Source organism: Hippopotamus amphibius, chromosome 16 (genome assembly GCF_030028045.1).
Source record: "Hippopotamus amphibius kiboko isolate mHipAmp2 chromosome 16, mHipAmp2.hap2, whole genome shotgun sequence".
NCBI lineage: Eukaryota > Metazoa > Chordata > Mammalia > Artiodactyla > Hippopotamidae > Hippopotamus > Hippopotamus amphibius.
This window is the reverse complement of record NC_080201.1, coordinates 21,080,022-21,092,094: the sequence shown is the minus strand read 5'-3', so window position 1 is coordinate 21,092,094 and position 12,073 is coordinate 21,080,022. Positions and strand designations below refer to the sequence as shown.

Sequence of the window (12,073 nt, the reverse complement as noted above, 5' to 3'; positions counted from 1 at the left end):
CTGAGCCAGGCCTCCAAGCAAATGAGTTCAAAACATGCTAATATGAGAGGAGTCGGCCACATAATTTCCAAATCATATTGGTACATTTGCAGGGACGTGCGGCTCTGCTTCCACTAAGAGTGTTTTCATTCACTGGTTTATTCCCATGACAGACATTGACCAGAACATGGAAGAAAGAGTTGAACGGGGCTCCCCAGATTGAAATTTTGTCCCAGAATAGACCCATATTAAAATATGAGTGTAAAACACCTGGAAAATCACCAAAGATTTACACGTCCCAGTCACAGGGGCTGATCATCTAAGTAAAAATAGCTTGCGTGGGCTGCAGGAAAAGTCTCCAGCCTTACTTGGGGGAAATGTTTTTTGTTCATAATGGACCAGGTTAATTCGTGGGGAAGACAAAAGAGAGGAGTAGTCAAAGGTAAAAGCTCTAGCTAAAGTCAGACTTCTAAGGATAAAAACGTCCAGGGATAAAAGTATGGCAGTATAGCCATGGGCAAGTTATTTATCTTTTGTAACACTCAGTTTTCTCATTTGTAAAATCTTGGATATTAATAGTATCTATCACAGTAGGTTTTTGCAAGGATTAAGGGAGGCGATACCCTTAAAGACCTTATGTGCCTGACTCAATACCTGACAGCACTCAATACCTGTTAGCTGCCAACATTGTGACGTTTTTCTCTGTAACATCAGGTCCCCTTCCACATCTTCTATTCGAACTGTACTTCTATTTGAACTATACATATATACCACATATGTTTAGTAAATATTTATTGAGAACCCACTTTGGGCTAGAATCAGTGCTTGCAACTGGGAGCCTGGAAGTCCCAAAATAAGGCCAATCCTCAAGAACCTCTAAGTCTAGCTGGGAAGACAGACAACTAAACAGACAATTACAACCCAAGGTAGGAATCACAATAAATGGTGTAATTGCAATGGCTAAAGCCTAGGAGACACCCATAGCTCAGTCTTAAGTGATCAGAAAGAACTCCTTAGAGTCAGTGAGGTCCAATTGAAGGTATAAAATGAGTAAAAGTTAGCTTGTAAGGAGAGGGAGATTACCAGGCATTGGGGAAATAAAGGTTGTGCCTTATAGTAGACCCTAGAGTGGACGTGTACAGTGAGGGTATGCAGAGAGCAGCTGAGAGTGAGTTTGGACAGTGGAACAGTGGTCCCATCAATGAAGGGTCCTAGAAGCTTGCAAAGGAGTTCAGATCTCTAACACGGAAAGGATTAAGTAGCAAAGTAACATAATATCTGGATTTAGGGACACTGTTCCAGAATATGTATGAAAGACGCATCATGCTGAAGCTGATGGGGGTGGGGGTAAAAATGTTTCAGAGATAAGCAGAGAGTAAATCGACAGGAATCAATTGCTGTTGGAGGGAAGGGGTTGGGAGGTATATGGGATCCCTCCCATGTTTCAGATCTGAGTGAATTTTGATGCTATTGCTGAAATGTGGCACACAGGACAAGGTGAAGGTTTAGAGGAGAAAATCATGACTTGTATCCGGCCTCTGCATTTAAGGCACTTGGGGGACACTCACGTGGAGATGAGCCACCGATACATGGACGGATGGGTCTAGGACCCTAAAGTGTGGAAAGTCATGCTGGTACAATTAATTCTTAAAATTTTATCTGAATATTTGGATATCCTATAAAAATAGCTCCAGTTACCACTGAACTGATAAAGGAGGTAAATGTATCTGTAACATCCTAAAACGTAAGGACTGTTAGAGACTCTGGGTCCAACCACCCTTGTGGCCCAGAGAAAATCTCCTTAACCTAGGGGCACACAGACAATGAACGGCACAGCCAGGTCTTGGAGTTGAAGTCATCCTCCTGGCTTATGATCTAGTGCTCTGTCTTTTGAGATCTCAAAGGTTCAGCCTCCTAGCAATCTCTTTTCCTTGTGAGTTGTAGGTCACCTTGTACATATTTAGATAATTCTTTTCAAAAGAAGAAAAGGAGATAAAGAACAACATGACAGTTGTTTTAGTCAGTTTATCCAGCTAAGTTTTTGCTATGGAATTATAATGCTCTTTAGTTCCTTCTTTCTCCTCTGAACCTTCTATAGTCAAAAACAAAACAAACCAAACCAAACCAAAAAACTATCATCCTTCTACAGGTACATAATAGGTACTCCATGAAGGTAACCCAATAACTATAGTGAATAATCACATTCCTCAAAGCCTGGGCCTACTTCCCTATCAGATTCTCTTCTGGATTTGTGAAGTTCAAACCACGGCAGGTTTGTGCAATGGGCCTGGAAGCCATCATTTCCATCTCCACAAATATAGTAACATTTGAAACACTTGGTGACGCTGGTCCATCTTACCTTTTTCACCCATTGGATACTTGCTGCCAATTTCTATAACACAGAACTCCACCCATCTGATTGGTCATTCAACAAATGGCAACAGGAATGGTCGTCAGGAGGCCACTGAGCCGAAAATACAGTGATTTCTGCAAAAGTGAAAGGATCATTAGTAACCTAGAGGTGATGTGAATCAATAAAGTGATACAGTCCTCGACACTGGGGGTACACAGTTGCATACCACATGCTTTTCTCAGACAAGAACAGTCCAGGTGCAAAGAGAGAGATGGAAACAAATTATCACAATTGTGTGCAGAGAGATGGAAACAAATTATCACAATTGTGTGCAGAGAGATGGAAACAAATTATCACAATTGTGTGCAAAGTGGGAAAACCTTGTCATGGATTTAGAGGTACCACAGGATGGTTTGATGGACCATGTGTGCATTTGGTAAAAGCAGTCATACCTCCAACTTCTTGTAATATGCTATGTACTTTATAAGCATCTGCTCCAGCACTAACAATAAACCTGTAGGGGAGATGGGAAGTCTTAGAGCCAGTTGCTGACAGAATCCACATTCTACTGGCGTCCGAAGCAAGTCCCTTCCCTCATAAAGGGAGAGCACTGTTCTGGTGCTGTCAAATCCTGGTGGAATGACAGACTCAAGGGCAAAGAGTGACAGTGGTGGCGGTTGTGCTAGGAGATGTCATCCCCATGCTAGCAGAGCAGAGCACCGGGCTGACAGAGCTGCAATTCTTTATCAAGACTACATCCCTCTTCACCCCCCTCCTGCTCTACACCACATTCTGGAGTTTCTGTGTGGGGGCTGTTCTCTGCCTGGATTCGAGTCTGATTCATCTTCATATCTCCCGAAGTGTCTAACACTTTTCCTAAGCCCAAAGCAGCTGTTCAGTGTATATTTGCTGAATGAATGAAGAGAGGAATGTGGAATGAACAGCTGTTGTCTTCCAAAACCAAGGCACTGAACCAAGGAAGGTGCCGCTGGCATAGCTTCCCCAACGCAACAGCATAAAGAAATTCTTGAATGTCCTTCCTCTCTAGAGCTTCTGTCTTCTAGGATCAACCCAGGCTGCATTAAGGGCTTAAACAGTTTCTTACTTTGTTATTATCCTTCATTTTTCCCGAATCCACTTTTCCTCGACTCATCTTGGTTCCACTTAACAGCCCCTCACACACAACGCCCTCTCCAAAACAAACAAGGATGACAACAACACGAAAAATCCTCTGGTGAAAGACTGAGGATGAACTGTACATCTACTAAAATCTGTTCATGGCATCTTGATTTGGTGACTGTAGCAAGAACAGGGAAACTGTCCTAATGTGTGCTGTTTCCAGGATGTCAAGGATAGAGTAGTGCTGGGATTATTCTCAGATACACACAGACTTATGAAGAAAAAACCACAGGGGACAGCTCATACAACATGTAACTGATGAGGAAGGACCCAACTTGCAGCCATGTCGTAGCCAGTCTCCAGCAGCCCTCGCCCAATGAATCACAGGCCCAGACATCCATGCCCCTGTGTGGTCCCCTTCCATGCGACTCTGAGTTGCCCCTAAGTAATCAGTGAAACACAGCAAAAGTGATACTATGTGATTTCAGAAGCTGAGTCATAAAAGCCTCGTAACCTGTCTTGTGTTCTTGGAAAGCTTGCTCTGGGAGAAGTCAGGGGCCATATCTGAAGTCTGAATGCTCTAGACCTCCATGCTGTGAGGAAGTTCCAGCTAGGCATATGGAGAAGCTCTACAGATAGCGATAGAGATGCCCAGCCATCTCTAGCTGTTCCAGGCATCCAAGCTGAAGAGCCAGATAGTGAGTGAAGATGCCGTCTCGGATGTCCAGCTCACTCAAACCTTCGTGTGAGTCCAGCCATCTGCCTACACAGCATGAGAGACCCCAAGTAACAACTGCCCAGATGAGTTCACTCATCTTACTCAACTGTGAGGTAATGATAAATAGTTGTTATAAGACACTAAATTTGGGGGTGGTATGTTATGCAGACATGGATAAATAGACGACCATAAACATGGATGGAACTGGCATTTGTTGCAGCCCTTACCAGTGTATTCTCTTAAATGCATATGTCCAATCTGGGTATCATGTACCCATCGGGGTATCTCACCCCACCACCCAAAAAGGTCAGACTCTTGCTCAAGGTGTACAGCCTGTAATACTCAAGGTGGGATCAGAATAAATCAGTGCAGACTTTATAGCCTGTGTTTCTTCTGTTTTTCTTCTCCAGTCTCCAATCTGTTCATGATACAGCTGTATCTGTGGCCAATGTGTTTTTAAAAGTTAACTTCTCAAATCTATAAAAACGAATTGAACTCCCCCTTTGCCTTGCATTCTTTACCTCCCTGCAAAATATCTCATATAAAACTCCTTCCACCAAAAGCCTGCACTGACAATTAAGAGTCATGGAAGGAAAGCAACAAACAAACAAACAAAACAACAACAACAAAACCAGGTGAATTGTCTATGAATTGTGATCACTGCAAACATTTGAGGAAGAGGGGCTCTGGGCTCTGTGGACAATGTTGGCATACAACGATACTGTTTCTTAGGGAAAAAAAATGAACAGAAGAAATCTAAGTTGTTTTTGTGCTTTCAACAGAGTTGATGGGAAAAGAGAGTTACTTAGGTCTGAGAGGGCTGGACGGGTGTACTGCAGATGTTCTCTTTCTGCACTGGTGTTCTTAGTTGGAATGTTCATCTTCCCTCTTCTCTCCTCCCTCCCCCTGACAGCTAGTGACTCCCCTAGACCTGGAATCATGTGTTCCCTTTTGAGACAGGAAAGTACAACCTGGCACTGCTGCACCCACTCCGACCTACTCTCAGGGCGTCTTCCCTTCCCTTCCCTAAGGCCTGCATGTCATCCCTGGCCCTCTTCAAGTGCGGGGCCAGTGCCCTCCACCAGCCCCTTCCACTGCCGTACTCGGCCACCCACAGTACCAAGCCTCTTAGAGGCACAGGCACTCCAGGCCATATGACAGTTCAGAGAGACTGAGAAATCAGGAAAAAGAACACCATGAAGCCAAGGGTGTAAAGCAGGATGGAGAAAATACTTGGCAAGCATATCAAAATCAAGGAGGAAATTCAGGGATGGATGGGGAGGCGATCGTGGCCGATTTCTTTTGCTGAGCTCTGATTGTATTGAAGGCTTGGTACACACAGGGCCACATCCTTCCCTTTGACCCACGAGTCATGCTGCCATCCTTCTTTTAGGATTGATTTCTGCTCCAAATCAAATACCCTGGCTTACAGCTCTCCACGTGTGGGTCTTCTTCTAGAACGTGGGCTCAGCCAGGCCAGGTGTGTGCCAGGATCGTTGTCCACAGCACACCCCCAACAAAAACAACAGCATGCGGTGCGGTTGGGGAGGGTAAGGGCTGAACGTGTGCGTGAGTTAGATTAACACAGTCCGCACCCCACGTACTCGGTCCGTGCACGCTTCAGGATTCTCAGGCCACTTACTGTGTGTATAGGTGTGACACAGCGGTGATGGGTGTAAAAGGGAAAGAACTGCCATTGAGTGGAGGAGAGTAGCCCAAGGAGAGAGTGACAGCTCCATTTTACAGGTGAAAAAACTGAGGCTAGGTGGTAAATACCCAAATGCATAGAGCAAGGAAGCAGCAGACCAAATCACTAAAAAAATCCACTCCTTTCCCGCTAGCTTTAAGAACCCACAATGAGACCTACCTCCCAGGGTAAACCATGCCTATTCCTCGGAGATGTGATCACATACTTCCTACTTTTTGGTAAAACAACACAATAGGGAATTTGAGATAGTTTGGTATGGAGTTGAGTAATACAAACTATGATTAAATACATGACTACTAAACCATAAAATATCAGGTTTCTGAAACTTTTATTGGGCAACAAAGTCAAGCAAAGGCCATATACTTTTCTGTTGGTCTAGAAATACCAAGTTGTTTTGTTGATGTTGCTGTGTGTTTTTCTTGCTCTGTAGGCAGGAGAAGGGGCACAGGCAGTAAAGCCTGGGGAGCCCTGCAGGTGGGGGCTTCTTCCTTTTATGGGTGTCACATGTTCCTGACATTGCTGAAGGAATGAATAAACTCAATTAATACTCACCACCGGGTGTTTTTCTTTCCTGTTATCGCCCAAGTTCCAAAACCATATGGTGAGGCATATTTTGTAAGATAAGTTTGTAGATCACAATTTTTTTTTTTTTTTTTTAATGAGGGAAGAAGTAAGCTATTAAATGTGAGGGGACAGGACTTAAGATCCAGGCTTTGCCTCTTCCAAGTTAATTTGACTTTGGCAAGAACTCTTTGAACTTCAGTTTCTTCACTATAAAATGGGGATGTTAATGACTCTTTTGTAGAATCACTGTAAAGAAGAGTGATAATAAATGCATGACCTCACTTACAGTAGGCACTCAATGATTAGTAGCTGTGATTATGAAAAGGTATAGGTTGTGCTTTTTCAGTTATGCATGATTAAAAAATTAGTTTTAACTTTTATTGTATATTTACTATTCACAAAGCCCTATACTAGATGGATAAGCTTTCAAATAATGATTAATAATCATATATTTGCATATATTAATGTATACTCATGGAATATATAATTAATATTCATCTATAAGCATTTTCCACACCATGCCTTTTCAGATGAGGAAACTGAGTTTTCAAAGGAGTTCAGGGATCCCTCAAAGTACAATGGCTCAGCTTAGACCTCTGCTCCCACAGGACTTTAAGGGCTGAGAGCTGCCCACAGCTCAGGGCTCCCTGCAGAATCTCGAAGGCCAGCTACTCACTGCTTGTGCAGGGGTGACGCCCAACATCTAGCTGTAATTACAAGAAAACATCCATAAAGAGTTCCTGGGCTCCAAATGGATTTGACACAGTGGCCCTTTAAATCAAACTCTTAACACGATTATCTTTATTTCTCTTTAGTAGTTTTTCTAAGTAAGCCATGCCTTTAGAGCCACCTAATACAAAGTGACAACCTTCGCCGTTTTCCAAAGCGCCGATGGACTGGCGTAGAGAGGGTCCATTGTCACCATGGTAATTACCGCACAATACCTGACGGCCAATGGACAGTCAGGAGGCGCAGGCAGCAGCTGAATCCGGCATTGTCCGGGCCCGATAAAAAGATTAGAAGCCCTGAAAAGCCGGGGAGCGGGATCTCACAGCTCTTTCGCTGGGCCCTGAAAGGCCCATTGTGCTGTCACCATAAATTCTGGGTTCCCCGGGCACTTGACAACTGAAGCCAGGGACAATAGAATTCTTGTGTCCAACAAAACACTCCTTGTCCAATGTCAGTCTTATCAGCCGCATTTACAAATGTCTTTCGTTGTACCCAAATAATTCCCTATTAGAAGGGCTATTGGGAGCAGAACTAAATAAATATTCACAGCCTTTGTAATATCTTTGGGAAATGAATAAACAAACAGTCATCTAGCATATGAGCAAACCTCCTGCTCCTCTACATTTTATCCCTATTTCTCACCCAAATGATGGAGTTTCACTTTCTCCCCTTTAACATATCAACGATTGTGCTAGAGAGCTCCGGTCTTATTTGTCGCCCACTACATACCCCCATCGTATATAGCCTTGGTGCTTCTGCATGCATTTTTCTTTTAATTAATCTTCCCAACAGCACTGGGCGGGGCTTGTTTTATTCCATTCCTACCTCCTAAAAGAGAAGGGAATGAAACCTCAGAGAAGTCAAATAACTTGCCCAGGATAACAAAGCTGATTAGCAACAGAATGGGAATTCAAATCTAGATTTCCCTTGCACCCAAGGACTGCCCTCCCACTTTGCCAGGATGATTTCTCTACTGAATAAAAAAGGAATACAACATCAGAAAAGGGTGAAAAGCTAAACAGAAACAGAGAATGGACTGGAGGACACGGGGTTGGGGGGGCAGGGGGTGAAGGGGAAGCTGGGACGAAGTGAGAGAGTAGCATAGACATAGATACACTACCAACGGTAAAATAGATAGCTAGTGGGAAGTTGCTGCATAACACAGGCAGATCAACTGGATGATGGGTGATGCCTTAGAGGGCCAGGATGGGGAGGGTGGGAGGGAGTTGCGGGAGAGAGGGGAGATGGGGATATATGTATAAATATAGCTGATTCACTTTGGTGTACCTCAAAAGCTGGTACAAGAGCATAAAACAATTATATTCCGATAAAGAGCTTAAAAAAATCACACACACACAGGCACACACACAAGTTTATTTATATTGTTGTAGAACCTGGGAACACAAAATAGAAGGAAAATAAAAAGCCTTTCTCCAAGAGAGTATATTTTATGTTTGCCCTAAAACAGCAGCAATTTTACTTTTTATTTATTTATTTTTTGGGTGGGGGAGCAGGGTCGGGTAAGGAGGAGGTGGGAAGCAAATGAAAATAAATATAACCCAGCTTCAGGATAATTTCTGGGATGTCCATTGGGTCAGTTGGAAAAGTTTTAGAAAGAATTGCTGGCATAAACAAAGCAAGTAAGGCACACACAATCATCCCTGTTTCAGAACAGTATTTACCTCTTCTGTAGTTTATTTAGCTTATTTGTCTCCTTGTTGTGAATGAACAAATATCTCAACATTTGACAGTAATGCACATGACAAAAGAGAAACTTCCTTCTTGGTAGAAGCCACCTACTAGAAGGACAGCCATCTTTACATAAAGAATTCAAGAATATTTAAACTCTAAATGGTTCCCTACCAGGTCAGGAAATGTCTGCACTGGTCGACAGAGCTGATGCATTTCTCCCTGGTCTGTCCTGTCCTCACCTCCTGCCCAGGTAAGACCTGCTATTCCCTGAGCCCGGCAGGCTATACACCTCTGCTCCTCCCTGCACGTAATGTTCCCTCAGCTGAATTCTCCTCCCATTCACTGTTGGTATGACTGTGGTGGAACTTTCCTCTACTCCCTGCTGTGGACTCCGAGGGCTTTCAGAGTCCCTCAGTACTCCATATTACGTCTTGATTTCTCCCACGGGGAGAGTTCTTTGTCATTATGGATGTCTGACCCTTCCAAAATTGCATCCAAGGAAGCTTTGAGCTCCTTGAAGACAGAAATCACATCTTATGCTCATTTTTGTCTGGCCTGGGTCAGCCTGCTAACCCTCTAAAGGGCTTGACCTAGTGGAGAAATAGAGAAATGGTAAGGGTAAAACAGAGAACCACCATAAAACTGTATTTTTAAAATTTTAAAACACTGAAAATCTATTGCCTTTTTATCTACTTAATATCAAATGACAGATAAAATTCGTCATTTTTTCAAAGGACTATAATAATGTACTCACTTGGCCCATATTATCCAGCCTTGATAGAAGCAATGCGGAACTGTCCGGTTTGTTTTCTAAAATAGTTAAGATCAGTAAAATAGACTACCATTTTGTAAGCAATTGGCTATTAACAAGACTGGGTAACCAAAAGGTACTTCCTGAGTGACTGACAGTAAATCCATGTGTTTGTACGAGCACTGAGTTTGAAAAAGTGTGATCGATATTTCCCAAACACTTCTGACGCCAAGTGAAGCATTTAATCATCTCTGAGGACTCAAGGGCATGATTATAGTCACGTACACATGATGCTAACTCTTTCAGCTCTTCAGCACCCTCCAGGAGCTGGGTGTCATGTAGACACAACTTAATCCAAACAGGTAAAACAATTTCTAACATGTATTGAGAGTTTGCAGTGTGCTAGGTCCTGGGCTAAGTACTTTCCTATACCATACAGTTTAATCCTATAACAATCCAATACATCAGGTACTGTGATTCTATTTCATAACTAGGAAACTGAAGCACAGAAATGCTGAATAAAGTTGCCCCCGTTCACAAAGCGACCTAAACAGCAAAACCAGGATTTGGACACAGGCAGTTTGAATCTATAGTAATTCATCCACCAGCTACACTCAACTACTTTCTCCAGACATAAATTAGGGCACTAATTTAGGGAAATAGTCCAATGGCTTAAAAAAAAAAAATCAAAGACTGCATCACTTTACCAGGCCAGAGAGAGAGAGAGAGAGAGGGAGCAGACATGGATGAAGCACCACCCGCAAATGAAATGATGAACAGCAAAGACCTATATGACCCAAGGCCTGAAACAGTATCTCTCATGTTTCATCAAATCTGAGACACTTCCAAGAAACCAAGCAACAACCAAGAAAGCCACTTACTTGCAATTCTCCATATTCACAAAGTCAGAGAAGTATTTACACACACACACACACACACACACACACACACACACACACTGCAGAGTTTCTGCTGTGTGCTAGAAATAGTCACAGTCTCCTACTATCTTCTCATAGTAAAAAGAGTAAGCTGCACTGGCCATAGCAATGAGACTGATTTATGATATAATAGGAGAGGGTTCTCTCTGAGGCCAATACACTCAGAAAGAAACAAAAGAAGGCTTCTCGAAATTAAGTGGGACTGTCCTTTTGCAATGTGAAATTAAGTTAAGAAAAAGAAAATGTTGTTTTGTTATTTCTCTCTTCTTAGCCACTTACACTGAAAATACAAGCTGTACAAATTCAAATTTTCTACAAGCTCCACAAGGGCAAGAAGCATGAATGTTTTCTTGCTTGTTGTAAATCAGGTGGACAGAGGCACAAACTAATGCTCCCAAACAAACGATCCAGAAATAAAGAGTCCCTAACACCAAATCCCACCTGTGCACAGGTGCCGAGGTAGGCCCACTATGGGTGGTGACTTGTAATTTTCTTCAGGAACAAATATGAATTTGGCCGCAGAGAGGCTGATGCAAGCCAGCAAGCAAGTCTAGCAGGCACTCTGCATCCTTACCACACTTCATTAAGTACGCTGGATTCATTCAGGGTCAGCAGTGGAAGAGGGCCTTTAAAATGTTTCAGCTATAGTTTGCTGCACTTTATTGGTGGAATAATATTCTTCACTTCTGTGCACCAATTCTGACATTCTTAAAGATCTTGGGAAAATTCATGTGCCAATATCAAGAATCTAAGACCCTCACAGGAAGCTTTATCTAGGCTGTTCCCCCTGGACTCCCCTCCCAGGCAGATGTACACACACACACACACACACACACACACACACACACACACACACACACACCATCATCCATTTCTTTATTTTCATCTTTTAAAAAATTCTTCAAATGATTACAAGTGAAGCCCACTTTCACCAACTCCATTGATAAGAACTAAAAATGAAGAGAAAAATGGCATTGTTCACAGTTGTGTAGAGTTGGGTCATCTTATTAGACTGGGTTTGGATCATTAGTGAAAGTGACAGGCAAATGGTCCTATTTGTATCAAATCAGAGGTTCTGTGAGGTCTTCCCCTGCGATGTCCACTTATTACATTTCTATCTAAAGGTTTCAGTCAAGAAAACCAGGCTGGATTTTGAAATAGGTTTTCTTTATGCCTTCTGGGCTTTGATATCTAAAGCTGTCTGATACTGTAAGTGTATAAGTTATACACACATACTATTAACATGTTGATCACTTATTTCTTAAAACATTTAAACCACATTCCTTATCCAGAAACTTATACAAAAAATTTGGACCCTGGGGACCAGGCTGGACTTGATGGTCAATAAGGTTCTTTCCTATTCTGAGTCTACAAAATTCTGTAATTGAAATAATCAGTTCCCCAACTAAGAGCAGCCCAACTCCTTCCAGCAGAGCTCTGACCACAGTTGGGAAAATACTGACTTAGAAATCTCTAGGATCTTTCCCTCTCTAATAGTCATTATGAGCCTGTGATTTCATGG

The 12,073-nt window shown here is 42.7% G+C and overlaps 1 protein-coding gene across 2 annotated transcripts in view; it reads right to left on the bottom strand.

Moving 5' to 3' along the window:
• The window catches only part of CDH11 (cadherin 11), a 136,780-nt gene that overhangs the window by 78,826 nt on the left and 45,881 nt on the right, over positions 1-12,073 (bottom strand). For both annotated transcript variants that reach the window (XM_057711323.1, XM_057711326.1), the window contains exon 2: positions 2,339-2,466. The gene's annotated coding sequence lies outside the window, so the exon portion shown is untranslated. The remainder of the gene's footprint in view (positions 1-2,338; positions 2,467-12,073) is intronic.